General features: G+C 40.3%; 1 protein-coding gene across 3 annotated transcripts in view; it reads right to left on the bottom strand.

The window, feature by feature from the left end:
* Window positions 1-15411, bottom strand: part of LOC134212017 (transcription factor mef2A) — a 356530-nt gene extending 341119 nt beyond the window's left edge. The window contains exon 1 of one of the 3 annotated variants that reach the window (XM_062689518.1): window positions 15391-15411. The gene's annotated coding sequence lies outside the window, so the exon portion shown is untranslated. Of the gene's footprint in view, window positions 1-14803 lie in introns of all 3 variants that reach the window. The other 2 variants (XM_062689510.1, XM_062689500.1) reach the window with 2 other exon arrangements.
* Window positions 15412-27845: the final 12434 nt, after the last annotated feature.

The raw sequence follows: 27845 nt of genomic DNA, 5'->3' as shown, positions 1-27845 counted from the left end.
AGAGCGTTGGCTTGCTTCATCTCGAGCAGCGATAGTAGTGACGTCAATTGTTTACAGTGAAAATTGATGTTTACGTACGTGTCGATAGTGCTTTGTTTTTGTATGCCGTGACTGAGTGGTATGTATGTCCACGTCCAGTCAGCCTCTATCAACCACCGCTGTCGACAAGTGATTTCGTTGCCTCAAAGCGGGAGACAAATCGTGGGCATGTTTTGCAGGTCATTATTTCGTCTAAGGTCCCCGAACTCTCTGGAATATAACTCTTTGATCTCCATGGAATATATCCGATTTTATTACAAACTTAGCATGTACACAGCAGTCTATTGATGTTTATTTTATTATGGCGCAGAAATCAAGCTAGAAAACTGTGTTTTGTACTGAGTAGTACAGATGTTCTAATTCGCTCCATGAAATACAGGCCTTTGCAGTTACAAGCTTAACTGGTTGACTTTGAAGGATTTTCAAAATTGGTTCATACTCTTAACCCTTAAAACAAGTTATGAGAATAAAATATAAAGCTCCATGAAAGCTATACGAGCTCCATGTAATGAAGGCTTCAAGATGTACAAGTATACTGCAACATGGACATCTTAAAAAATAACAATATCATCATTTATTTGTTCAAGATCGATTGAAATATTCCCTTCCCTCGAATCTGTTGTACCGCAGAAACTTACAGTCAATAAAAAAACTTTTAACATGCTTGAATATTAAAGATTAGATTTATTTTGAAGATGGTTACCTAAGTTGAGTGAATTTATCAAAGGATCCGACGAGTTCATTGCACTAATGAAAACGTCATGTGGATTTTACTCGTTATGTTTTCCTGGCATGATGAGTCCGACTTTATATAATTATTATATCCCAGGCAAGAGCAAGTACTTTATGCACCGTAGCAGGATTTTGTACCAATCATACTGCTGCAAATATAATCGGTAGGTTGTTTTGCAATAACTTTAAAACTTTTCAGAATTGATTGGCTCTTGGCAGTTTATCGCAATCAGACTGAACCGATGTATTTGCTGTTCGTGTTCACGTCGAATGACGCCTCCAATTCCATCTTTCATGTCATTTCGTCATTTCGTGCCAATTAGCAGCGAGATTGGAGTGGTAAAATTATCAATTCTAAAATTTATTCTTTGATATATAAAACTCTTTGCTACTTTTAGAAATAGATTTCGATTATGCCTATGAACTAAATTTGTTGCTACCTAAATTCACAATTGTTCCTACCTAAAATTATTGGAAGACCGATTTTGTAAGTGCAAAAAAACTAAAAATGTAAACATGAAAGTTACTAAAAATAAAATATTTCAAGCTTGAAGCTTGACACACCACAACCACATTTGTGCACGCTGTTAAGAATCGGTAGGAATCCGAAAGAAATTCGTTAATAGGAACAACACCACAGTCAGGAGAGAGTAGTTGCGTAAAATGTGACCGACCGAATACTGTAGACGATCTGGTGCAATGTGATTGCTGTGGGGCATGGTGGCATATGTCGTGTGTATGCGTCACTCACTCTGTGGAAGATCGCGCATGGAACTGCAGTAAATGTGTCCCTTCCATCGATACTTCCGTCGCTACCAGCTCCAGTTCCCGATCATCAACCGCATCGAAACGGGCCCAGTTAGGTCTACAGAAACTATGGACTGGCGCGGACTGAGAATGGTTCTCAAACAGTAAGATTATCAATAGTTGCGGAAAATCAACGTCACTTCCCGTTGAACGAGGTACGTACGGTGAAGGCGCTCAGTCTCCCCTGTCAAAGCCTAAACGCTAGTCGGCTGGCTAACAAGTATACGCATTTGCGTTGAATTCCAATAAGCAGCTATTCAGACGCGGAACCACGTTTGCTGGTAGGAGTTGATAACCTTCGATTGACTGTCCCATTGAAAACCAAGGAAGGTCGAGTGAACGAACCCATAGCGGTGAAAACACGTATAGGATGGTGCATCAACGGCGGACGAGCCCGGTCAACAGAAGCATCACTGAACTACCATTCCTGCGAGTGTTCATCGGATCATAAGATACACGATTTGGTGAAAGGCTTTTTTGATGTCGGAGGACGACAGGAGAGCTAGCAACTTGCTAGAAACCACGGCAAGAAGGATTGACTCCAGATTCGAGATCGGCTACTGTGGCGGTTCGATAAGTTCAAGTTACCTGACAGCTACGGAATGGCCATGAAGCGGTTGGAATGCCTGGAACGACGCATGGCTAGACAACCAGATTTAAATTCCAATGTAGTGAAGCAAATCGATTAATACTTGTTGAAAGGCTACATTAATAAAGGAGAAAAAATACATAGTAATAAAGAAAATGAACAGAAGAGGAAAAAAGAACAAAGAGAGAAAGAAGAAGAAGACGGAAGAAGGAAAAAAGAAGGAAGAAGGAAGGAAGATAAAAGGAAAATAGAAGAATGAAGGAAGAAGGAAGAAAAAAGGAAAGAAAGAAGAAAGAAAAAAGAAAGTAGGATGAAAAATAGAAAGAGAGGAAGAGAGAAGAAAAAAAGAAGAAAGGAGGAAAAATAAAGAAAAAAGGGAAAAAAAGAAAAAAGGAGGAAGAAAGAAGGTGGAAAGAAGGAATGAAGACGGAATAAAAACGAAAGAAAGGAAGAAGGAGGAACGAAGAAAGAAAGAAGGAACGAAGGAAGAAAACGAAAGACGGAAAAAAGAAAGAAGAAAAACGGAAGAAAAGAAGAAAGGAAGAAAGAAGGAAGAAAAAAGAAGAAAGAAGCAAAAAAGAAAAAGTAAAGAATGAAAAAAAGAAGAAAGTGAAAATAAAAAAAGATGAAAAACGGGAAACAAAAAGAAAGAAAAAAGGGGAGAGAGAGAAAGAAGAAAGAAAGAAGAAATAAGGAAGAATGAAGGAAGACAGGAGAAAAAAGATGAAAAAAGAAGACAGAAAGAAGAAAGCAAGTAGAAAGAAAGAAGGTAAAAATAAGGAAGAAAGAATGTGGAAAGAAGGAAGAAAGAAGAAGGAAAGAAAGAAGAAAAAAGAAAGAAGTTAGTAATAGAGAAGATTAAATATGGTAGGAGGAAGGAAGAAAGAAGTGAAAAGGAAAAATAATTGAAAGAAGGAAGCATATGAAGTGAGAAGGAAAAAGGAAGAAGGAAGAGAATATAAGGAAAAAGGAAGAAGATTTAAGAAAAAAGGAAGAAAAAAGAAAGACCTTTTGTCTTTTCGACCTTTCGTCCTTCGACCTTTTGACGCAGTTTTTTTTTGTTTCGGCCTTTTGTCCCTTCGACCTTTTGACCCTTTGGCCCTTTGTCCTTTCGCCCTAGTAGCACAGTTCAAATCAATTTGTTTGCAGCAACTCCAATGTGACTGGATTTGGTCGCATATGAGCCACAGTGACTGATATGTGATAAGTGTGCTACTCGGGCGACCTTTTGACCTTGGACCTTTTGTCATTCGACCTTTTTACTTTCGACCTTTTGTCCTACAACCCTTTGGGTGTAGGGCTTAACCAAAAAAAAAAAACGAATAATCCGTATGATATGGGATTATTTATTATTTATTCAGACTAAGGCCGAAGTGGCCTGTGCGGTATATAAGAGTCTTCTCCATTCGGCTCGGTCCATGGCTACACGTCGCCAACCACGCAGTCTACTACGGAGGGTCCGCAAGTCATCTTCCACCTGATCGATCCACCTTGCCCGCTGCGCACCTCGCCTTCTTGTGCCCGTCGGATCGTTGTCGAGAACCATTTTCACCGGGTTACTGTCCGACATTCTGGCTACGTGCCCGGCCTACCGCAGTCGTCCGATTTTCGCGGTGTGAACGATGGATGGTTCTCCCAACAGCTGACGCAACTCGTGGTTCATTCGCCTCCTCCACGTACCGTCCGCCATCTGCACCCCACCATAGATGGTACGTAGCACTTTCCTTTCGAAAACTCCGAGTGCGCGTTGGTCCTCCACGAGCATCGTCCAGGTCTCGTGTCCGTAGAGGACTACCGGTCTAATGAGCGTTTTGTAGATTGTCAGTTTGGTACGGCGGCGAACTCTATTCGATCGGAGCGTCTTGCGGAGTTTAAAGTATGTACGATTTTCAGCCACTATGCGTCTCCGAATTTCTCTGCTGGTGTCATTTTCGGCAGTCACCAGTGAGCCCAAGTACACAAATTCTTCTACCACCTCGATTTCGTCACCACCGATGCAAACCTATCATTCCTTCCTATCATGTACTTCGTCTTCGACGTGTTGATGACTAGTCCGATCCGCTTCGCTTCCCTCTTCAGTCTGATGTAGGCTTCCTCCATCTTCTCAAAGTTACGTGCCATAATATCTATGTCGTCGGCGAAGCCAAATAGCTGGACGGACTTATTGAAAATTGTACCACTCGTGTTAATCCCTGCTCTTCGTATTACCCCTTCCAAAGCGATGTTGAATAGCAGACACGAAAGACCATCACCTTGCCGTAACCCTCTGCGGGTTTCGAAGGGACTCGAGAATGCCCCTGAAACTCGAACTACGCACATCACCCGATCCATCGTCGCTTTGATCAACCGTGTCAGTTTATCCGGAAATCCGTGTTCGTGCATAAGCTGCCATAGCTGGTCCCGATCGATTGTATCATATGCGGCTTTGAAGTCGATGAATAGATGATGTGTGGGCACGTTGTATTCGCGGCACTTCTGCAGTACTTGGCGAATGGCGAACACCTGGTCCGTGGTGGAGCGTTCGCCCATAAAACCCGCCTGGTACTGCCCCACGAACTCCCTTGCAGTTGGTGCTAGTCGACGGCATAAAATTTGGGATAGTACCTTGTAGGCGGGGCCCTCCTTAGCCGTGCGGTAAGACGCGCGGTTACAAAGCAAGACCATGCTGAGGGTGGCTGGGTTCGATTCCCGGTGTCGGTCTAGGCAATTTTCGGATTGGAAATTGTCTCGACTTTCCTGGGCATAAAAGTATCATCGTGTTAGCCTCATGATATACGAATGCAAAAATGGTAACTTGGCTAAGAAACCTCGCAGTTAATAACTGTGGAAGTGCTTAATGAACACTAAGCTGCGAGGCGGCTCTGTCCCAGTGTGGGGATGTAATGCCAATAAGAAGAAGAAGAAGAAGAACCTTCTAGGCGGCGTTCAGCAATGTGATTGCACGGTAGTTGCTACAATCCAGCTTATCGCCCTTTTTGTAGATGGGACACACGACACCTTCCATCCACTCCTGAGGCAAAACTTCCTCCTCCCAAATCTTGGTAATGACCCAGTGCAGTGCTCTAGCCAGTGCCTCACCACCGTGTTTAAATAGCTCTCCTGGTAGTTGGTCAACCCCAGGGGCTTTGTTGTTCTTCAGCCGGCCAATCTCCTTCTGGATTTCCTGGAGATTCGGAGCCGGTAAGATTATGTCCTGCGCGCGTTCTCCCAGGTCCATCACCATACCGTCATCTTCGTCTGCCACATCGCCATTCAGGTGTTCTTCGTAGTGCTGCCGCCACCTTTGGATCACCTCACGCTCGTTCGTAAGAAGGTTTCCGTTTATGTCCTTACACATATCAGGCTGTGGCACGTGGCCCTTACGTGAACGGTTTAACTTCTCACAGAACTTTCGTGTGTTATTAGCGCGGTACAGTTGCTCCGTCTCTTCACGGTCTCGATCTTCCTGCTGGCGCTTTTTCCTCCGGAAAATCGAGTTTTGTCTGTTCCACGCCTGTTTATATCGTGCCTCGTTCGCCCTCGTGCGGTGTTGCAGCAATCTCGCCCATGCTGCATTCTTCTCTTCCACTAACTGCTCACATTCGCCGTCATACCAGTCGTTTCTCTGATCCGGGGGCACCGTGCCAAGTGCAGCGGTTGCGGTGCTACCAATGGCGGATCGAATATCTCTCCAGCCATCTTCAAGAGACGCTGCGCCTAGCTGCTCTTCCGTTGGGAGTGCCACTTCCAGCTGCTGCGCGTATTCTTGGGCTAGTCTACCGTCTTGTAGCCGCCCAATGTTAAGCCGCGGCGTCCGACTTCGACGCGTGTTGTTCACCGTCGAGAGTTTTGAGCGCAGGCATACTGCAACGAGGTAGTGGTTGGATTCAATATTCACACTGCGGTAAGTGCGGACGTTCGTGATGTCGGAGAAGAATTTACCGTCGATTAGAACGTGGTCGATTTGGTTTTCCGTTTCTTGGTTAGGTGATCTCCATGTGGCCTTGTGGATATTTTTGCGGGGGAAGAAGGTGCTTCGGACTACCATTCCGCGGGAGGCTGCGAAGTTTATGCATCGTTGGCCGTTGTCATTCGATACGGTGTGCAGACTATCCGGTCCGATGACCAGTCTATACATTTCCTCCCTTCCTACCTGTGCGTTCGTGTCACCGATGACGATTTTAACGTCCCGCAGTGGGCATCTATCGTATGTCTTCTCCAGCTGTGCGTAGAACGCTTCTTTTTTTATCGTCGGGTCTCCCTTCGTGTGGGCAGTGCACGTTGATGATGCTATAGTTGAAGAAACGGCCTTTAATCCTCAGCTTGCACATCCTTGCGTTGATTGGCTGTCACTCAATCACGCGTTGGCGCATCTTACCCAGCACTATGAAGCCGGTTCCCAGCTCGTTGGTGGTGCCACAGCTTTGGTAGAAGGTAGCTGCTCGATGCCCGCTTTTCCACACTTTCTGTCCTGTCCAGCAAATCTCCTGCAGTGCCACGACGTCGAAGTTGCGGGGATGTAATTCATCGTAGATCATCCTGTCGCAACCTGCGAAACCTAGCGACTTGCAGTTCCATGTTCCAAGCTTCCAATCGTGATCCTGTATTCGTCGCCTAGGTCTTTGCCGATTATATCGAGTCGCATTATCTCTTATATTGTTCGTAATGATTGGTTTTCTAGGCGGCCTTTTGGGCCTGCGCAAACCTCCTGTCTCGTCGGAGGGCCGTCGTGTCAGGGCTGTTTAGCGTCCCACCTAACACCAGGACTTGGGCTTGTGCGCTTTGAGCGGCACACGGTCGCTTTGGTGGGGCCTTCTTGCGGATACATGCAGCTTTTTATAGAGGTTTAACAGGGCCCACTGTCAAACCCCACCACATCCTAGGCAAGCCCCACAACTCGCAGATGGCCTGGGGAGGGATCGTCAAGCCCTTGGACATAGTCCCTGCTTCCCCCCTGCTGATATGGGATGCAGCTGCCAAATCACACGGAGTATTGCTAGACGACACCCGAGCAGCACACTTGTCATACACAAGTTTCTGTGACTCATACGTGACCGAATCGAGTCACATTGGAGTTGCGGCAACCAAATCGGTCAGAACTGTGCTACTGGGACATGCTCCTAAAAGGCCCTGACCAGTTAACTTCGTTACCTGCGGTGTTGTTCCGATTCCGGCAATTCGCCGTGGCCGTTTCTGCGGATATTGCTGGAAGATCGTCATGCCCAGCGGTTTCTCTGGAGAAACAACTCTACTGCTGTCCCAGAAGTCTTCCTGATGAACGTAGCGACCTTCGGTTCGACATGTTCACCGGCCTCAGTACAATTCATTAAAAATAAAAACGCCATGGAATTTGCCCAGGAGTATCCGCGCGCGCTTCAAAGCATAATAAAAAACCATTATGTTGACGACCTGTTGGAAAGTTTCGAAGATGCTGAAGAAGCTGCTAAAGTTATACAAGAAGTACAGATGATTCATGCCAATGGTGGGTTTAATATCCGTAAGTTCCAGTCAAACAGTCGCCTAGTAATGGACAGCGTGGGAGGAGATAGAGCTTCTGATGTACGTAGCCTTGACTTGCCTCAAAGCGACAATTCCGAACGAGTTCTGGGACTAATATTTGAAGATCTACTTCTCAACGAAAATGAGCGACGACATTCAGAGAGTAATATCAACAGGAACTTCACCAACTAAACGACAAGTTCTTAAGTGCCTTATGAGCTTCTACGACCCTCTAGGACTGTTGGCCATATTCACAGTTCAGGGTAAGATTATACTTCAAAGTATCTGGCGCAGCAGTATTCAATGGGACCACCAAATCAACGCAAACATCCAACCTCGCTGGCAAGCAAGGGTAGAATTGCTGAAAATAATACAACAGTTATGTATAACACGTTGCTACTTCCTGCGAGCTACATCCCAACACTACTACCGTGTGCAGCTTCATATATTTGTTGACGCAAGCGAAGAGGCGTATGCAGCGGTCGCCTATTTTAGAATAGTAAATCAACGAAAGCAAGTGGATTGTTCCCTTGTGGCTGCCAAAACTAAGGTGGCTCCTATTAAACCAATATCTGTCCCTCGTCTGGAGCTTCAAGCAGCCGTGTTAGGTGTGCACCAGATGCACATGGTCGTTGATGGTCATTCCATACAGATAGATCGAAGATGGTTTTGGTCAGACTCCAGTACGGTGCTAGCCTGGATTAACTCCGATAACCGAAGGTACAAAAAACTAATGGGGGTATTATTCGCAGACCAGTCTCAAGGTTAGCTATATTGGATGTGGCGCCGGTTGGTAAAACTGGACCCGGATCATCCGCAGACCAGTGTTACGGGGAGGAGGATGTGCATGCTGGCAGCCCTGCTTCGACAGATCTACCACAGCGCCGACGAACAATTCTTGATAACCGGTGATTACGGAAACCGTCCACGTCGAATGACGTCTCCAATTCCATCTTTCATGTCTTTTTGTGCCAATGAGCAGCGAGAAAAGACGCGAAAAGCAGCAGCCATTGGAGTGGTAAAATTATCAATTCTAAAATTTATTCTTTGATATATAAAACTCTTTGCTACTTTTAGAAATAGAATTCGATTATGCCTATGAACTAAATTTGTTGCTACTTAAATTCACAATTGTTCCTACCTAAAAATATTGGAAGACCGATTTTGTGTGCAAAAAAACTAAAAATGTAAACATGAAAGTTACTAAAAATAAAATATTTCTAGCTTGAAGGTTGACACACCATAACCACATTTGTGCACGCTGTTAAGAATCGGTTGGAATCCGAAAGAAATTCGTTAATAGGAACAGCTTTAATTAACAGATTTAGATTCGAAAACTCTCGTTGACATATGTTTCCTGTTGTACTTGATCCTGCTCAGGTTTTGGTGAAATCGCTCTCAATAGATAACCACGGTAAAAGAAAGGCAAAACCGGTTCCGAATCATAACAAGCCAAGAAAACGAAATTATCAAACTTGTATTATACAAGTGCGAAAAAACAGAATCCCGTAAACGTAGGCAGTCCCCCCCGAGAAGTAATGATTCTCGCTTTGCTTTCGCTTATTTTGTGTTGGGTACCGTGTGCTTAAGGCCTACACGGCCTACTTCAAAGCCTCTGGTATCCGAGTTAATTAATCTCTCTATTTACTGCTCTTAATGCTCTTTTGACATACGTATGAAATTGGTATCCAGTCCATAGCAGTCAGCCGTGTTTTATAAGAATACCCAAATTTATTGTTACGAAATTAATACCAATAAAAAACCCAGATTAATCCACCTAGCGGTGATGGTGCCTTTCTCGTTCGTTCAAAAGGTTTGAAATAATCTAAAATAACACCAATATGTGGATTGGTCTAATTTTTCATCAGTTCAATCAAAGGTAATTGCCTATTTCCGGGGATTAAACCACTCGACTTGGACGTTAATTTACAATGTTATGAAAACTCATATGTGAATATGTACGTTATGTGGAAGATATTGATTTGGAAGTAACCACTTTCCCTTCGATGGGACTCGAACCCATGACCCTACAGTACGCTAGACTGGTGCTTTAACCAACTAAGCTACAAAGGACCCCCGTCGGCCTTTGCAACCTAGCGGCTACTGAACGAGCTCGAGATTCCCAAAATTGGACGCATAGTCAAATCACTCGCAATCCATTTGATTTGACTATGCGTCCAATTTTGGGAATCTCGAGCTCGTTCAGTAGCCGCTAGGTTGCGAAGGCCGACGGAGGCCCTTCGTAGCTTAGTTGGTTAAAGCACCAGTCTAGCGTACTGTAGGGTCATGGGTTCGAGTCCCATCGAAGGGAAAGTGGTTACCTCCAATACATTTTTCAAATCAATATCTTCCACATAACGTACATATTCACATATGAGTTTTCATAACATTGTTTTTTTTTTTCATATTTGTTCATAGGCATAACAAAATTTCGTCGCGTCGAATGCAATTTAATGCGAGCAAATCGGTTGAGGAAAAGTGCCTGAAAAATGAGTGACATTTTTTTTAGCGATTTTTCCATAAAAAATGGTATAATTTTCGATCCCATAGTCCGATATGGCCAATTTTCAATAGGAAACAACGGGACAGGATTCTACGTCGAATGCAACTTGTTGTGAGCAAATCGGTTGAGGATAAGTGTCCGAAAAATGAGTGACATTTTTTACGCGATTTTTTCGTATGAATTTGTATTTTGGCCATAACTTCTGATCCCATAGTCCGATCTGACCAATTTCAAATAGGAAACAATGGGACAGGATTCTGCGTCAAATGCAACTTGTTGCAAGCAAATCGGTTGAGGATAAGTGTCCGAAAAATGAGTGACATTTTTTACGCGATTTTTTCGTATGAATTTGTATTTTGGCCATAACTTCTGATCCCATAGTCCGATCTGACCAATTTCAAATAGGAAACAATGGGACAGGATTCTGCGTCAAATGCAACTTGTTGCAAGCAAATCGGTTGAGGATAAGTGTCCAAAAAATGAGTGACATTTTTTACGCGATTTTTTCGTATAAATTTGTATTTTGGCCATAACTTCTGATCCCATAGTCCGATCTGACCAATTTCAAATAGGAAACAATGGGACAGGATTCTGCGTCGAATGCAACTTGTTGCGAGCAAATCGGTTGAGGATAAGTGCCCGAAAAATGAGTGACATTTTTTGAGTAGTTTTGCGCACACACACACACACACATACACACACACATACACACACATACACACACACACACACACACACACACAGACATCACCTCGATTCGTCGAACTGAGTCGATTGGTATATAACACTATGGGTCTCCGGGCCTTCTATAAAAAGTTTGTTTTTGGAGCGATCATATAGTCTTTACCGTATACTTAGTATACGAGAAAGGCAAAAATGGTATAATTTTCGATCCCATAGTCCGATATGGCCAATTTTCAATAGGAAACAACGGGACAGGATTCTACGTCGAATGCGACTTGTTGTGAGCAAATCGATTGAGGATAAGTGCCCGGAAAATGAGTGAGATTTTTTACGCGATTTTTTCGTATGAATTTGTATTTTGATCATAACTTTCGATCCCATAGTTCGATCTAGCCAATTTCAAATAGGAAATAATGGGACAGGATTCTGCGTCGAATGCAATTTGTTGCGAGCAGATCGGTTGAGAATAAGTTCCCGAAAAATGAGTGACATTTTTGACGCGATTTTCTCGTATGAATTTGTATTTTGGCCATAATTTCTGGTCCCATAGTTCGATCTGACCAATTTCGAATAGGAAACAATGGGACAGGATTCTACATCGAATACAACTTGTTGCGAGCAAATCGGTAGAGTATAAGTACCCGAAAAATGAGTGACATTTTTTACGCGATTTTTTCGTATGAATTTGTATTTTGGTCATAACTTTCGATCCCATAGTTCGATCTGGCCAATTTCAAATAGGAAATAATGGGACAGGATTCTGCGTCGAATGCAACTTGTTGCGAGCAAATCGGTTAAGAATAAGTGCCCGAAAAATGAGTGACATTTTTTACGCGATTTTTTCGTATGAATTTGTATTTTGGTCATAACTTTCGATCCCATAGTTCGATCTGGCCAATTTCAAATGGGAAACAATGGGACAGGATTCTGCGTCGAATGCAATTTAATGCGAGCAAATCGATTAAGAATAAGTGCCCGAAAAATGAGTGACATTTTTTACGCGATTTTTTCGTATGAATTTGTATTTTGGCTATAACTGTCGATCCCATAGTTCGATCTGGCCAATTTCAAATAGGAAACAATAGAACAGGATTCTGCATCGAATGCAACTTGTTGCGAGTAAATCGGTTGATAATAAGTTCCCGAAAAATGAGTGACATTTTTTACGCGATTTTTTCGTATGAATTTGTATTTTGGCCATAACTTCTGATCCCATAGTTCGATCTGACCAATTTCAAATAGGAAACAATGAGACAGGATTCTGCGTCGAATGCGACTTGTTGCGAGCAAATCGGTTGAGGATAAGTGCCCGAAAAATGAGTGACATTTTTTACGCGATTTTTTCGTATGAATTTGTATTTTGGCCATAACTTCAGATCCCATAGTTCGATCTGGCCAATTTCAAATAGGAAACAATGGGACAGGATTCTGCGTCGAATGCAACTTGTTGCGAGCAAATCGGTTGAGGATAAGTGCTCGAAAAATGAGTGACATTTTTACGCGATTTTTTCGTATGAATTTGTATTTTGGCCATAACTTCTGATCCCATAGTCCGATCTGACCAATTTCAAAAAAGGAAACAATGGGGCAGGATTCTGCGTCGAATGCGACTTGTTTCGAGCAAATCGGTTGAGGATAAGTGCCCGAAAAATGAGTGACATTTTTTGAGTAGTTTTGCGCACACACACACACACACACACACACACACACACACACACACACACACACACACACACACACACACACACACACACACACACACACACACACACACACACACACACACACACACACACACACACACACACACACACACACACACACACACACACACACACACACACACACACACACACACACACACACACAGACATCACCTCGATTCGTCGAACTGAGTCGATTGGTATATAACACTATGGGTCTCCGGGCCTTCATATAGCCTTTACCGTATACTTAGTATACGAGAAAGGCAAAAAGTAATCGGAATCGCAGATTTGCAGCCATATTATAAGCAACTGGAATTAATTTCAATTATTTCTGGGGAGAAGATTAAGGAAGACGTAGGGGTAATTCCTAGGCGAAACTTTGAGAAACTTTGTTTTGTATGAAATTTTGTTTGAGTGAAGCTATGGGTCTGAAGCAGTGTTTCGACTTTTCGTGCCGAGAAGACCAAAGGAAGTGTTTTTCGGGCCAAGAGAAAATCTGTTTCTGTTGTTTCTGTTTTTCTGTTAAAGAGCTCGATGAATTCCACTCGTTAACTGGTGTACACCACTTTTTCAGATTACGGCAGTGTGACCAGGAAATAAAATATCTTCAGAATATAGTCTGGCAGTACTGCAATTTTACAATTTCAATGGAAGATGTCACGCGATGTTAACATATCTGTCCCTCTCATTCTTTATCAAAACGCGAAAGATGAAAGGCATGCTAAAAAATCTCACAAATTTTTGTTCCGTGACAGGGCATGAAAGTCTGCAATATTTGCTTTATTATTGTGTTTATTACTGCTTTTAACTTGTTGGATTAAAGGAATATGATTAATTTATCGACTAGTCATTGTTCTTTGCATATATCAATTAAAATAATTTAGAAATTTTAATTTTGAAACAAAGCACAACATCCTTTCATGACTGCTTTTCATGCGAAATTGATCAAAGAGCCCACTATACTTTCATTTGGTCACCTAGAAAAAGGTGCTCTGCTCTCTGTCTAATGACAATCATGACCTTTTGCAGTATTGGTCTGGTACTCCACAAAAAATCTCAGCAGCAGGTTAAAGTGATAGCGGACAATCACACAGAATGGAGATTTTTGAATTCAGCCCTTTGCTCCACTCTATAAAATTGAGCCTACGACCTCCTGCTTATAACATTATAGCAACAAACATATTCAAAATGGAGCCGGCTTTACGCACGCAGAATTTCTGCAAGTAAACCAAAAGTAGGTACTTAAATCAAATTAAAGACAATAATGTTGTTATAAATTTAAATATAGTTTCTGAAGGTCCGTAAAGTGTCCATGAAGTTTGTGAAGATACATTTTAGTCAGTAGGGATTTTGAGAAAATCGTCAATCCCCAAATTATCTGAAGCTGTGAAAAGAGTTCTGCGAGTCGTACACCAACATTCAACTAGCAGTTGTTAGATTTTCTAATGATTCGGTATAAGAATCTACCAAAAATTGTTTAAGAACTGGGCACATGCGAAATTGTTAGATTGTTATGCAAATGTTGCATGAGACATTACAATTGTGTAAGCTTCTCTGACAATATTTGTTTGAGAGCTTACATTCTTACGGAATCTAACAATTTCGCACATGCCCAGTTCGTATACAGGTTTTGGTAGATTCTTAAACAGAATTGATAGAAAATCTAAAAACCCCAAGTTGGGTGTACAAGTCCTATGGGATGCACAATTAGATATTCCTACAGGATTCCCAAAAGCTTCCGTAGACTTCAGTAGACAAACAACAAGATTTTTTTTTCGTGAACATATAGAAAACGTTTATAAGTTTCAGGATTTTTCAACGAACGAAACATCGCAGGTCAATCAGAGAGGCGATTGGTGCGAATCAGCAAAGCTCCAACTATCTAATATAAAAAACAATCATCCATTGTTACTTATCTTCAAGGGATTCTTGACACTGCCCGGGTTTTTAGGATTGTGGCACCCATCGCTTATCTTACGTTCAATTATCCAGGAATATTTTTCTAACAATAGTTACGCAAATCTTAAGTCTCATAGTTCCAATTCATCCATATAAGATCACCCAAGTTGAATGGACTTCAATCATTATGTTCCCCTGAAAATGTGATTTGTTCAAGAACATAAAAATACTGTTAATGTTTGCTAAGCGTTGTCCGGCGGCCTACCACTGTGCTCACTCAGCCTATCTGACTTATTTCGGTCTGTAATACGCGAAGATTGTCTCGCTCGTACAATAAATCGCCAATATCCGACGGCAAGGACATACCTTCCGATACGTCGTCCTTCTTCAAACACTCCCTTACATTCACTTGGGACTCAGAGTTTCAAACTGCCAGTCGGCTACCGAACAATTGGTTCACTGATTGACACAGCTTTCACGTTAAAACAGATCTGTTGTCGATTAAATTCGGAAAGTAATGACGCGAGAAAATTGCTGCCTAAATCCTCTGGGCTAGCATGCCGCATTCAATCTGCATATGATTATCGAATCGACTACCATCCCACCCAACGAACGGTCGGTGGTGCGAAACCTTTTATGTACCACTTTCCGGAGCTTGCTGCAACAATCGCCACAGCAGCTGATAACCTCTCGCGGCACTGAACTCGTGTCGTGTTGGCTGCTGCAGCAATATCAATTTCCATGCACTGCCGTAATCACTTGACACTTCCGTTTCCCTTCCGGGATTCAAATGGGTGGAAAACTGTGGAAACGATAGAAAAATCGCCCTTCAACCGACCGTCGCTGCCCGTCCTCACCCACGATCCCGAACGTGCCACTCCCGGTCCCACCGGGTAGATGATGTGGAAATAAAAAAAAGCTCCAGGTCCCGAAAGGACACCGCGCGCACGTACCGGAGTATGGGGAACTTTCGCGTCCGACTGTATCGGCAGGTCGCAGAAGACTGTTGACGAACAGCTGGTTCCGAAAGCGAGCAGGTTTGTCCAACTCTGTTTGGCGGCCAAGGATACGATTGTCCTGTTCTCGGTCGGGCGGATGAGTTACTGCCATTCCACAGGCGTGCGCAGTGTCAATGTTGATAGCCGGCGAATGGTGGGCTCTTTACTGTGCATGTCCATGTTTTGGGATGAAGCATTCATTCCGAGCTAGCACATGGTTTGTTCCGATGGTTCGGGCCTGGTTCGGGTTCACCATTCGGATGCTGAATGGTGAGTTCTGGTTCGCTCCGGAGATAAAAAAAATTATAGAAGATGTTCATAACTGGGAATACTTCACTATTTGAGCTCCCCATGCTGCTCAAGGCGAGGAAGAAGCTTAATAATGTCCAAAGTGACTGTTTTTTGTTTGTACAAAGATAAGTATGGACAATCGAATAAACCGAAAACCCTCTTTGCATTGTTTGAATATAAATAATGAGGAAAGGAAGATAATTTAAAAACCATTGCAAATCCTGCTGCCGTATTTTTTTCTATATATATGTAGGTGCTGTAATTCGTTATGTAGTTTAAGCATCATGCTAAAACAAAATAAATTCGAAATGCAAGCGAGGCTCTGTAAATACAAAATGATAATTATTATTGAACTTTGATGGGGGGTCCCGTAGCGTAGTTGGCTACACGTTCGCCTTACAAGCGAATGGTCACGGGTACGATTCCCAGCCCCTCCACCAACTCCCGTCAGTCGTCAGATACACAGCCCATGCGGTAGCGTATTGGGGAACGCGCCGTACCGTACGGCTGCCTGATGACGACTGACAAATTGTTCCAACGGACCCGGCTTAATGGCAACCGAACAATGCAACGATCATTGGATGCACGACATGGACAAACGGACACAATGGACTTCCACGATGAGATGGACTGGGAACGACAACGATAATGGTAATGGAAATTAAAAATAGATTCTGTGTGGATTCTGTACAGCAGAATACCACAGTAGATCTATTGAACTTTGATCTAACTTATGCTTGTATTATTTAAAGTCATTTGATTCAAAATCTCATTCTACACAGTTAAAAATTTAGCAAATTATTCGCTATGGAAATAGGTATATTAGCATATTTTTGTTTTGCATTAGCATTAAATTTGACATCCAATTTTTTTGTGCGAAATATTGAATACAAACAACATCGTAAAGACAACCTGTAACTTTAAAAGGTTTGAATAACATGAATCTAATTTTGTGTGCTCTCAAATTTAATACGAAATTCTGTAAATTACACTGAAGCAAAACAATGGAGAAAATACGGATTTGATTAATTACAAAACAGAGGAACTTTTCCGTATATCATTGCATGGTAGCGAATTCAATATGGAGTGAGAGAAAGAGAGATTGGTAGTTTTTGATAACGTTTGATATAAACTAAAGCGATAAGTCCTATTACTTTTTTTTTGCTCTTTTTTAAAACAATTAATTTTTACTGTCATAAGACGTGTTTAGTATTTTCCATGTTTTTGTAATATTTTCCGACACGTATTTCGACCTCAACTGTGAGGCCGTCTCGTACTTGACTCGACTTGAGGTCGAAATACATCTTTTTTTTTAATTTCTCAAAGTATGAACTTTATTCGCAATATAACGACTCAGATTGTTGTGAATTAATCGGTTAAGAATTAATTTCTTGAAGATAAGCGGGTTTATTGCAAACACTCAGTTAGTTTCGAATTCATGTACACACTCAGTGTTCAGTTACCAGTAAATATGTTAAAATTGACAGGCCTCAAATTTTAAGCCACGTCAAGTTGTTTTCCATGAAGCACGTGATAAGAGCTGAGCTGCAGAGCAGATCCCAACTAACATTTCAAGCTTTATTCCACTCTTGGATTGGTTTTCAAGATCAAATCATAAGAACAAACAATAAAACTCATTATTGCAAGACAACCTTCTCCCAACCCCGTCCATCACCAAATTACGCAATCTAACCTTGAGTCGCCACGAGTATCTTGGTCTTTGTCCCTTTCCCTTACTAACAGTTGATAATAAGATGATATCGATTGTAAATATCATTAAGAGTCTCGGCTCCGTTATACATGCCTGAGCCTGCCTGAACAAGTGTTATACATGCCTGAGCCTGCCAAATAAATACAATAGTTAAAAAAAAAGACAACATCAGAAGGTACTACAAGAGTAAAATATGGCCAAATGGCCCTCTCTAGATAACCACTATTAACCTCTTATAAGAGTATTTGGAAAACCCTTCTTCAAAAAAAGGAATTTGGTTACGGCAGCTGTCAAAGGCATTTCTTTAAAAAAGGAAAAAAATATTGCGGAGAAATAATAACAAAATGGACTGATATTCATCATGATGGAGATGTCTACAAAATAATATTTATCCAGGTTTGTTTTTTAATATATTTTCTTAAATATAAGCTGCGCGTTCGATTTTATGGTGAAAGCTAGGTTAAAAATAAGTCTGTATACCACGCAACCGTGTGTCGTGCTCTTTGCGGATCATAATAATCCCAATCCTGATAACAAACCACCAAATCACTTACTCGCACTCGAAACCACACCACGTTGAAAATAGGTGTTCATAATGTAGTTTAGCGCTTTGAATTGAAAATAATTGAAATATCCGTCTAATCTGTTGATATTTCACCCAATTCCAATAATTTAGCAGGAAAAGTGTTCTACGCGATGAAAATATCATTACTTATGGTTTTCTGCGATAAATTTCACCAACTTAACCAACTTGAAAAAAAGACAGGTCGTACAGACAGAACACTTAACACCTAGCATGAGACAACGGACAGGACACATAACACCCAGTGGACCAGTGGAGAATGTTTCGATTACGAAAATTTTCCTCCTTACCGTAGCGGGAATCAAACCCACACTCCCTAGCACATGCGTCTATATGATTGACTTCGCTAACTGCACGACCACGAAGCCCACAAATTCCAATTCCAAGCAGAAAAATAGTTGCTCTTTTTTTACACCGTTATAAACTGTTTGCAATGCAAATATTCTTATTCAGGTTATTTATTTGACCACATTACGACTAAAAATTATGGTTTGGATCGAGCTTTGAAAATATGTCTTATTAGGCTCTTCAGCACAACCGTAGCGTGGCTCATTAGATCAATCGGCATTTGACGTTTGAAGCTTTTCCAGAAAATTTATGAGCGATTCTCTCCAAACACTTCGACCAGTTCGGACGATCTTTGACGAGGATTGTGACACCGCGTTTCGCGAATCGAATTTTCTAGAAGAAAAGAAGATTAGTGAAAAACTGATTAACCTAAAGTGTAAATTACTGTAAATAATAGTGATAAGATTATAATTAGTTACTGTAAGTATTCTCCATATAGTTAGTTTTATTGGGTATCAACTTGACGGACGTGTTTTCTGGGCAAATTTCTTGGAAAAAAATTGCTCTAGGGACGGTCCACATGTGGGAACGTGATGGAGGCAGGAATTGAAGACAAAATGGAAGACGATGATTGGGGCAAATCATAAGAAAATCGAAAGCTAGACATAAATATTCAGATGACGAAAGTGAGAAGGAAATAAGAGTGAAGCGCAGCAAACAAAATGGCGACAGAAAACGGAAACAAGACAAATATCAAACGACACGTGACATTGCTGATGACGATGAGGCGAAAAAACAAAATGGCGACGCCGACAAAAACGCACACGCACAAATACAAAACACTGAACAACCACATACAATGTCAATGGCAAGTACAAAACCAAAAACAGACTTAATGACAAAAAGACAGAACAAAGACAAGACTGACGGAAATTACAACGACAATTGGACCAAAAACCATCACTACACGACTTTTATCATTGAAAAGGAAACTAAAGAAAATGACAAAGAGAAAGGAATCAAACATCCACATCCGATGGAAGTGGCAAAAATGCTCAAAAACATAGGTGTAACCAAGTACAGCTCAATGAAAGGAGTAGGCCGTGGTAAATTTCAGATAAGCTTCGACAAACCGAGAGATGCAGAACAATTACTAAACTCAGATTTATTGAAGAATAGTTTTGGGTACACAATCTTTGTTCCAACCAGATTTAAGGAAAGCATAGGAGTGGTAGGTGATGTGCCGCCATCAATAACAGACCAGGAGGTAATGGAAAATGTTGTATGTGAAAACAACATCAAAGTGTTCAAGGTGGAAAGGATCAACAAAAGAATAGGAGAAAACAGATTCCAACCAACATACTCCATTAAAATTTTCGTCAGGGGTGAAAAACTCCCGAAATCACTTGAAATTTACGGAACAAGGCGGTCGGTAGAACCGTATGTGTTTCCATTAAAAATCTGTGTAAAATGTTGGAGATTTGGTCATAGGGACAAGTTTTGCAAGTCTAGGGAAGCAAGGTGTTGCAACTGTGGTCAGGAACATACTGAGGACAAATGTGATTCAATGGAACCGAAATGTGTTAATTGTGCTGGAATTCATAAAGCGTCGAGTAAGGAATGCCCAGAAAGATCTAGACAGGACTTAATTAGACAGGATATGGCCATCAATAAGACATCATATTTTGAAGCATCGGACAAATACCCAAGACATACGAAACAAAACCTACAAGCACGATTAGACTCAATAAGAGACTTTCCCCAACTAGAAAATAACAAACCCAGGAACATCCAGAATAACACCCAACAAACTAAACAACAAAGAAGGCGTAACGATATCCTAACACCACACTTCCAAACTCCTCAGAATTTATTCAATACGCAAAACATCCATCACGACTTTTCACCAAATCCATACAGAACCACCGAAATTGAAAAAATAACACAAATAATAAAAGACGATCTGATCCGACAATTCAACTTAAACAACCTTTTCGACAAGATTAAAACCATTCAAAAAACCATCATCCAAAGTGCTAACAAAACGGACAGTATTGACCAAGATTTATTACTAATAGATATCAGCGAAGAACTTAATAAAATAATAAATCCGGAAGTAAACGAACTAATCACTAGCATAGATAAACTGTCAACTAACAATGCTTAATACATTAAAAAAACTTGAAATAATCCAAAACAATATCACAAGCTTAAGACCAATAGACACTAGAGAGACCTTAAAAAACTTCCTACTAAAAAACAAAACTGATATAGTAATCCTCAGTGAAATCTGGTTAAAGAAAGACGAACATTACAAGTTTCCAGGCTATAAACTTCTGACTGAAACCAGAGCCGCCGGCTATGGTGGGGTTGGTTTCCTCGTCAAAAATGAAATAGAATTTAAATCACACAAACTACCCAAATTACATCCCATTGAATCAATTGCAATAGTCACACAAAACACACAACCCAAAATTTTGTTTATCTCAATTTACATTCCACCTACCTGTTAACAATAATGATATTAAAGAACCCTTTAAAAACTACTGGACACAATTGATGACTTTAATGGCTCAGTTATATTAGCAGGTGACTTCAATGCCCATAATCAACTATGGAATCCATCACATGAAAACTGTCCAAGAGGAGAACTGCTCGAACATTTGTTAGATAATAGGAACTTAGTACTTCTGAATGATGGTTCAAGTACATTAATTAAGGCCCCCAACACTATACCATCTGCCATAGATTTGACATTTGCAACACCAGAACTAGCTAGTAAAATAGATTGGAAGGTCACAGAAGAAGACTTTTTTAGCAATCATAGAGTTATTCATTTCAATATAGACAGCACAGCATACAATTACAAGTACAAACTTGATTTTTTCAATTAAAACCAAGCCATACAAAAACTAAATACACTACAACCTCATGTTTTCCATACACCAGAAGACATAAGTGAAATAGTTCAGGAAATAGTTCAAGATTGCACATACAAGATAAATTCGAACAAAAATATAAACCCAAAATCATGGTGGACCAATCAGATCAAAGTCATGCTGGACGAAAAAAACAGTAAATTTAGAGACTTCTTAAGAAACCAAACAGATCAAAACTTTACAGAATTTAAAAAAGTAGAGCCATACTGAAAAGAGAAATAAGACGAGAAAAAGGAAGAGTTGGAAAAAATGATAGACTCAATTGACAATACTATGGACAATAAAACACTTTGGAATACAGTAAGAATAGTGAGTGGAGGTCGCCCAGCTAAAAACAACTTAAATCTCTTGAACAACCATAGTTGATCCCAGCAGTTCATGAACTTAAATTTCCCTCCAATAACAGACAGAATAACATTAACCCAAAAACCAGGAAAAGAAATAGAGGTAAATTACACAGAAATAAGTAAAATAATCAAATCCAAAAAAGATCATTCAACACCAGGTATAGATAAGTTATCATTCTTTATCTTGAAAAACATCAAATTTAACTTAATAATTCGATTTACGGAACTCATGCAGGAAGTATTGAATACAGGACGAATTCCAAAAGACTGGAGAACAATAAACATAATACCCCTACTAAAACCAACTAAGGAACCCGACAAACCACAATCATATAGACCTTTAGCTATGATAAATGTCCTAATAAAACTAATAAACAACGTAGTTAAAAATAAGCTTAATGATTTCCTAAAAGACAATAACGTCATACCGCTTCATTCATATGGTTTCAAAAAACATACCTCTGCTATAAATTGTGTAAACACACTAATTTCAAAAATTTATGAAGCTAAAAGAGAAGGTATGGTCTTTGCGGCAACCTTCCTTGATCTTACCAAAGCATTTGACAATGTAAACGTTAGTAAACTCCTTTCAATCATGGAACATCTTAGAATACCATCTGACATTGTCAATTGGGTATATAACTCTTTACAAGAAAGAAAAATGATACTAGAACTAAATGATGGTACACGAATAGTACAAACTACAAACAAAGGCTTACCGCAGGGATGTCCTCTATCACCCATCCTTTTTAATATTTACACTCATATAATTCACCAAGTGATTAGGAATGACGAAATACTCATACAGTTTGCAGACGATTTTACAGCTGTAGTAACAGGATTTAGTGTAGCAACAGTAGCAGAAAAAATGAACATATTCCTGACCCGATTATCACTAGAATTTGAAAAACTAGGAATGGAAATAAACCCACTAAAATCAGCAACAATAGTTTTCAAAAATAAATTCGACCCGTCTATTAATATACGCATTAACAATTCAATAATACCAGTAGTACCAAATCATAGAATACTAGGAGTTCATTTAGACCATAAATTGTCGTTCAAAACACACATTAATAATAGTATAATATAAGCAAAGAATAAAATTAACATTTTGAAAATGATTAGTCGAAAACGTAGTGGCGCACACCCGGAACAAATGTTGAAAATTTATAAAGCTATAGTAAGACCCCACATAGAATATGGTTTAACAATAATCGGAATAGTATGTAAAACAACATTTAAGAAATTAGAAACTGTTCAAAACTTAGCTATTAGAACTTCTCTAAGATATCTACAATCGACACCCAACCATGTAATCCTATGTGAATCAGGAGAAATACCTTTGAAAAAAAGAGCAGAAATGCTAGCCCTGGAAGAAATAAGTAAAACACTGTTCCTTGAGCTTGAGCTTGAGCTTGATTGACTGCTCGTAGTTGCTACTCCATTATGACCAGATCAGCTGTTCTTGCACAGGGAACCAACAGATGTTTGCTTGGGACTAGCACACATCTTCAATGTACAAGAACTGGTGATCTCATTTGTTAGGTCATACTGGCGCCTGCCACGTCAGAATGCAAGTCAATGTAGGGAAGGGGAGGAAATGATGATGCAATCACTCGCCCACTGCAAGCCGAATATACCTCTGCACTTGCCACGACTTCATGCGGAATTGGTTGGAATTTCTGGGTTAGGTTGGAGAGGCAGATGTCCGTCTTGGTTAACGAGCTGCCAATGTGATAGATAGGAGAAGGTAACTAGGAAGGTTAACAATTCTAGCAGATTACTGTTAGAATACTCAAATTGAAGGTATAGGAATAGTAATGGAAACGGTATGGAAGTCCATTTCCAGTTCTAGCGATTGCTAGAACATGAGAAATAAAGAGAAAGATACAAAGTAGGAGAATGGAACGGACCTGGGATTGAACTCACGACCTCCTGCGTATGAGGCAGAAGCAGTAGCCATATGACTACCAAGCCCGCCTCGAAACAAGAGAGATCACGCACTGAACTGATTAATTTTATTACCGGCCGCGCAATGCAGAACACAATAATTCGGCCGACCACGCGATCGTTCTGCTGTCCGAAACATGAGAGATCACGCACTGAACTCAGAAATAAGTAAAACACTGTTCCATAGAAATAGTCCAATAGTAGAAAGTTTGTATGCCATCATGAATTTAGACCATCTTCCAAAACATATATCTTTTCTTGAAAAAACAGCATCACTGAATAACTACCTACTTTTACAACTACTACCAAAATTGACTCCAGTTCACGATAACAGATCAAACAATAGAATAACTATCAGAAACAATATAAAGGAAATCAAAAAGAAAAACATTAATACTAACACACAAAAACAAATAGTATTAGACTTAATAGACAATAACTACAAAAACTGTTACCAAATTTATACTGACGGTTCCATTTCAAACACACTAGTAGGATGTGGATTCTATGATGCTCAGGAGAAAATTTCTTATAGTAGCAAACTAAGAACTGGATACACTATTTTGAGCGCCGAGATAGTAGCCATAATCAATGCAGTAAACTATGCTAAAAACAAAAATATAGGTAATATAGCTATACCAACTGATTCCAAAAATGCTTGCACACTACTCCTAAAACCAATGGAAACTGATAATAGTTTAATAGTAAAATTATGGAATGAAATACAACAAACAGACTTCAGTAAAATATACATACAGTGGATACCAGGACATATTAATCTAATAGGGAACGATCGAGCTGATTATGCAGCTAAAATGGGTACAACTAAGACTACAGAAGAGCAAATAGGATACTCACTACCGGACTTACTAAACATATTCAAAAACGAAACTAATAAAGAATGGCAGGAACAATACGACTTAATTTCAACGGAGAAAGGCAAATTTCACTATGAACATTCTAAAACAATCAGCAATACACCGTGGTTCAAAGGACTAAATTTAACGACAATAGAAGTAATACAAATCGGACGTATCAGAACAGGACATGTAGTAACGAAAGAAAAACTAGCAAACTGGAATCTTGTCTCAAATTCTCGTTGCGACCATTGCGGGAACACAGAGGACTTATCACACATTCTTTATCACTGCCCTAAATACAATTTAAACAGAACAAACACCCCCATACTAAATAATAATACACCATTGATTTATATTCTTCAAAAAAATGACCCCAGAGAACACAAACAAATTTTTGAATACCTGAGAAAGATTGACAAATATTTTTGAGATTTAAAAAAAAATAAAAAATAAATGTAAACAAATCACGAAAGATTATCAGTAAAATACTGAAGGGGCATCAGTTTCGGTATCCCGAACGATGATTTTTAAAACACCACAAATGTCACAATCCTTGCACTGAGATTCGAAACTATCCAAAATCAAGTGTGAAACTACTCAAATTTGAGAAATCTGCCAACACTCCCATTTTGGATATATTTTTATTTTGGTTGTTGGGTGATTTATACTTAATTTCGAAGTTTACCCCCAACACTTTCCACTTAGTAATTTTGTTTATATGTAAGTATCCAAAATTAAGTTTTTTAACACTGTTTTGGCTGAAAATTTACTTACAACCATTTTAACCGACGCTCAATTCGTTAAATGAAGTTTCGAACTTAAATTTCAATTTAAATTGATAATTGTGTGAAAATTTGCCTTAAATGGAACGAAATGCAAGGTTTCGAGGAAGATACTTCACTACGGGTGAGTTACAATTAGTTTCTTATCAATATATGAACTACTAATTTATTCTGCGTACAGTTTTAGGAAGGAATAATTATTTTACCGGCAATCACCAAGAAATCACCGCGGAAACCACCTCTTTGATTTTTTCACATATCCCGCAAGGTAAGTACGACGTTATTAGAACTAATTTTTACATGTAAATACCTGATATCCCAGGTAAATTATTAGTTATAAATGTTTGCGGTTATGGAATCTAACCTCAAACTACATATAAAGACACCTGCATTCGGTGGCGTAGCCAAATTTACCTACAATTTTCTTCATGGCTTTTTTTATGAGTAATTCGGCAATTTTTCTTCTTTTTACAGATTCGAAACGTTGTTTCCATCAAGTATTTGATCGTGACAGCAGAGGACACGGCACACATCTTGCAGTTAATGATCCTGTCATGAAGTCATTCATAATCAATATGTCATTACTATATGTTTGTTTTTCTATTTTTAAAATAGTTTGAATAAAAAAATAAAAACATGATGATACATAATTATAGATTTTAGTATGTATACGAAACAAATCCTCATTTCGCCTAAAATTTGCTACCGTGAAAACCAGATTTTCAGTAATTTTCACTCAGAGTCGACTCATTGACTATAAGTAAAAATCACCCAACCAAAGTTTTATTAAAATAACTCAAAATTGAGTACTTAGTGAATAACTCAATTTTGAGTTGTTGCACTTTGCTGTCAAGTTGAGTGAAAAAGACTCAATTTTGAGTTGTTTCGGTTCTCCGTGTGGCTTTATGGATCAAAAGGTCTGAGCCATCAACAAGAGAGAAAAAAAAAATTATGAGAGCGTTATTGATAGTAATAAGAGGGCAAATAAAACTGAGAAACTAGCCATGGTAATTGCTGTCACAAAGCATGGAAATTGTTACTTGGGATTATATCTGGTCTGGATTTCGTCACCATGATATACGTCAAGAGAGTGAGGGCACTATTCCAGATCATCTTGCAATGTGAACTGTACCACCCAAAAACGCAATATGATCCGATAGAATAGTCGTATCTTGGTTATATTTGGTCATCAAACAAAGAATTGTAACATGAAATGTCGCCCGCAGCTGTGGTGTCAACAGTAACAGTAACACAAATTCACTTATTTAGTAGACCTGTGTGCCGATTAAAATTTTACCGGTGGCGGCGTGCTACATAATTTTCAGCCAGCGGCGCGGCATGACGGCATCAGGCCGTTGATGATCGGCGTGGACTAATTTCGTTCGTCAAAAATTCTCCGAAATTTCTTCAGTCCCAGTCTTCAGAAATATCTCCAGGAATTTTTCTGGAAGTTCCTCCAGGATTTCGTCCGGAAGTTCTTCCAGGATTTCGTCCGCCTGTTTCACCAGGAATTCCTCTGTAAATTCATTCAGAAGTTCCTGCAGGATTTCGTCAGCTGGTTTCTCCAGGATTTCTTCCGGAAGTTCCTCAAGGATTTCGTCCGGAAGTTCCTCGAGGATGTCGTTCGGAAGTTCGTTCAGGATTTCGTCTGGAAGCTCCTCCAGGATTTCGTCCAAAAATTCCTCAGGATTTCGTCCGGCAGTTCATCTAGGAATTCCTCCGGAAGTTCCTCCAGGATTTCGTCCAAAAGTTCCTCAAGGAAGTCGTCTGAAAGTTCCTTCAGGATTTCGTCCGGAAGCTCATCCAGGATTTCGTCCGGAAGTTCCTCCAGGATTTCCTCCGGCAGTTCCATCTGAAATTCCTTCGGATATTCATCCAGGAATTCCTCCGGAAGATTCTATAGGATATCGTGCTGGAGTTCTTTCATGATGTCATCCGGAAAGTTCCTTCAGGATTCCGTCAGCTGGTTTCTTCAGGATCTTGTCAGTAATCCTGCAGGAGTTCTTTTATGATGTCATCCGGAAGTTCCTCCAGGATTTCGTACGGAAGGTCCTCCAGGATGTCGTCCAGATGTTCATTCAGGATTTCGCCCGGAAGTTCCTTCAGGATTTCATCCGGAAGTCCTCCAGGATTTCGCCCAGAAGATCCTCCAGGATGTCATTCGGAAGTTCCTCCAGGATTTCGTCTGGATGTTCCTCCAAGATTTCGTTTGGAAGCTCCTCCAGGATTTCGTCCGGACGTTTCTCCAGGATTTCGTTCTGAAGTTCCTTTAGGATTTCGTCCTGAAGTTCCTCCAGGATTTTGTCCGAAAGTTCCTCCATGATTTCGTCCGCCAGTTTCACCAGGAATTCCTCCATAAGTTCATCCAGAAGTTCCTCCAGGATATCCTGCGGGAGTTCTTTTATGATGTCATCCGGAAGTTCCTCCAGGATTTCATCCGAAAGTTCGTCCGGAAGTCTCTCCAGGACTTCGTCCGGAAGTTCTTCCAGGATATCGTCTGAAAGTTCCTTCAGGATTTCGTCTGGGAGCTCCTCCAGGTTTTCATCCAAAAGTTCCTCAGGATTTCGTCCGGAAGTTTCTCCAGGATTTTCTCCGAAAGTTCCTCAAGGATGCCGTCCGAAAATTCCTCCAGGATTTCTTCCGGAAGTTCATCCAG

Source organism: Armigeres subalbatus, chromosome 1, assembly GCF_024139115.2.
Source record: "Armigeres subalbatus isolate Guangzhou_Male chromosome 1, GZ_Asu_2, whole genome shotgun sequence".
Lineage (NCBI taxonomy): Eukaryota > Metazoa > Arthropoda > Insecta > Diptera > Culicidae > Armigeres > Armigeres subalbatus.
This window is presented reverse-complemented; position numbering and strand designations above follow the sequence as displayed.